Below are 3,364 nucleotides of genomic sequence, written 5' to 3' on the forward strand. Positions count from 1 at the left end.
ATTTAATATATATTTTTTAAAATTTATATTTATATTGAAATTTATTAATAGTCACATCACTAACATGATGTGACAAGTTATAATAAATATATATATTTTTTAATTTAAACTTTAAAATTTAAATACATATATCTAATGTTCAAAAAAAGAATTTAAAAATAATATTTAAAATTGTAAAAAATATATTATAAAACATTTTAAACATACATTACAAAATTTTTAAAATTAATAATAAAATAAATAAACAAAATAAAATAAGAAAAAAACATAAAATTTCAAAAAAGTAAAAAAAAGGAAAAAGACAAAATTTTAAAAAAATATTTAAAATATTATGATTTCTTATATTATTAAAAAATTATAATTTTTTAAATGTATTTAGTATTTAAAATTTTTAAAAAAAATCTCAAAATACATATCTAAAATTTACAAATATATATTAATAAAATATTTCAAATTTTTTAAAATTAATAATAATAATTATACATAAAAGAAAAAATAAAACAATAAAAAGAGTCAAAAAAAGAAAAAAATATATTTAATATTTATAAAATAATATTTAAAATTTATATTTATATTTAAATTTATTAATAATCACATCACTGACATGATGTGACTAGTTATAATAAATATATATTTTTTAATTTAAACTTTAAAATTTAAATATATATACCTAATGATAAAAAAAGAATTTAAAAATAATATTTAAAATTGTATGTAAAATTAATAAAATATTAAAAATATATTTCAAATATTATAAAACTAATAATTTCAAAACTAATTTGAAAAATACATTTTTAAAATTTATAAAAAATTAATTTCACAAATATATATATAAAGTTAAAAAATATTTTTAAAAATAATAATTAAAATTTAAAAAAATATTATAAAACATTTTAAATATATATTACAAATATTTTAAAATTAATAATATAAATTAAATAAGCAAAATAAATTAAGAAAATAATATAAAACTTAAAAAAGAAAAAAAATCTAAGAAAGAGACAAAATATAAAAAAAAAGTAAAAAAGTAAAAAAAGTAAAAAAAATAATAACCTGACAAATCAGAAAAGTGGTGGCGCCATTTAGAATGGCTCCACCCAAAAATGAAAAAAAAAATTTAAGTTCTCCGTTTTTCCAGATTTTTTAGTATTTCCCCAATATTTTATACTGGTGGCGCCATTCAACATGGCTCCACCAAAAAATAATTTTTTAATACCCCTGGCTGACGTGGCAAAGTGGTGGCGCCATATCATATGGCTCCACCACTTTTTACTGTAGAAAATGGGTTATTTTTGTACATAATTAAAAGGGTGATTATTTTGATAATTAATTTATTTTTTAGAGTTACTTTTATAAAAAACCCATAACATTGGTATTATTTTAAAAAAAATTTATTTGAAAATTATATCAAATTATTTGCGTAAAAAGCTAGTGGCGCTTGAGGCAAGAGACGCCGTTATATGTAAGGCTATTGGCGCTTTCGGCGTTTGTTGATTACGCCAGCAAAGGTTAAGTATGATGTGGCGTTTATATTTTGAAACACCACTAAGTTAAACTGTAACCCGTCAAATACACTATTAAAATTGAAATACATATATTATTATAATAAATTACTTAACAATCATAATATTTAAATTTAATTAACACTTTACATTCAATAATTACTAATTAAAATTAAATTAAAAACTATATATAAAAATAGAATTCACATAATTCACTATTATGATTGTAGAAGCCCAAATTGTCCGAGCCCGATTTCATCAAAACCCAACCAAACCTCTAAACCCACTAAAACCCTTAACCCATGACCCATTTACATCTACCAAAACCCATTACAAAACTCAAATATTAAACTCAATTCAAAAGCCCATTAAACCCCAAAAAAAACCAAAAAACCCCAGCCACCTAGCCACTTTCCCACTTGCCCCATTTTTCCTCCCATTTTTTATATCCATTGTCTGTCACCATCACCTACAAAATAGAAAAAGAAATAATGGAAAATCATGTAAAAGATGGCTATAAAAAGCCATTCAAAAATCATGTTAAAAGGGGGGGAATTTTGATCAATACAAAGAATTTATCTTCATTTTTGTATCAATATTAGCATATTAAAACTAAGAAAGAAAGTGGATAGCGTCGAATACAAACCAAAAATCTCAGAAATCGAAAGCTAAAAAAAACCTAAATGTGATTTTATCTTCTTTATTATTTTACTCTTATTTTTATTTTTATTTTTTCCCCTTTTTTTGAATCTATTAATCTATATATATACATCATAATAAAAAAATATAATAAAAATATATATACAAAACAAATATAAATAAAAAAAATTTACCTTTTCCCCCTCCCTTCTCTCTCCCTTCTCTCTTCCCTCTCTCTTCTTTTTTTCTTTCCCTCTCACCAAATGAATTTTTTTTTGTTATTTTAGGCTTTATATAGCCCTCCAAAACGACGTCGTTTTGACTTGGACCGGTTCGACCCGACCCGCCTAGGATCCGCGTTTTCTTTAAGGAAGGGCTAATTGCGCTTTTAGCCCTTCCGCTTTTTATTGTTTTGCAATTAAGTCATTATTCGTTTTTTTAATTTGGCCCTGAAATTTGTCGCGATTTTCAATTTAGTCCCCGCTGATGTGCTGAGTTTTGATGGGAAGGAATATTTGTTGTTTTGGCCCCCCACTATTTCCGCGCATGTTCAATATAGTCCTTTCCTTTTATTTTTATTTCAATTTTGCCCCAAATATTTTGTTTTTAGTTCAATTTAATTCTTTTTAGTTACTTTACTATTTAAATTAATTATTTTAGTATTATTATCATATTTCATTTACTTATGTAGTGTGTTAATAATTTTTTATCATTTCTAATACGTATATATATTATATGTATTTTATATATATTATGTATATATTTTTTAATGCCATTAGTTATATATTTCTTATACTATTCCATGTATGTATTTATATCATCTTATGTATATATTCTTAAATACTATTATATATACATATATATATATATATCTTTTTTAAAATACCATATTGTGTATATATTATTATTACAAATTATTACTATTGCTAGTATTATTATAACTATTATTATATTAGTGTATATTTTATGTACATATGTATATATATTTTTTTTTGTACATATCATTATTTTATATTATTGTTGTAAATTTTTTATGTATATATTTTTTATGTACGTTTCCTAATATTTTCTTTTATTGTAGATATTATTATTATTACATACTTTTATTATATGCATATATATATATGTATTTTTTTGTACATATTATTATTTTATATTATTATTACCAAATATATCATTTTTCCTATTTTATTATTAGTACATGATTTGTTTTTATTTTTATT

The sequence above is a fragment of the Gossypium hirsutum genome, chromosome A06, assembly GCF_007990345.1.
Source record: "Gossypium hirsutum isolate 1008001.06 chromosome A06, Gossypium_hirsutum_v2.1, whole genome shotgun sequence".
NCBI lineage: Eukaryota > Viridiplantae > Streptophyta > Magnoliopsida > Malvales > Malvaceae > Gossypium > Gossypium hirsutum.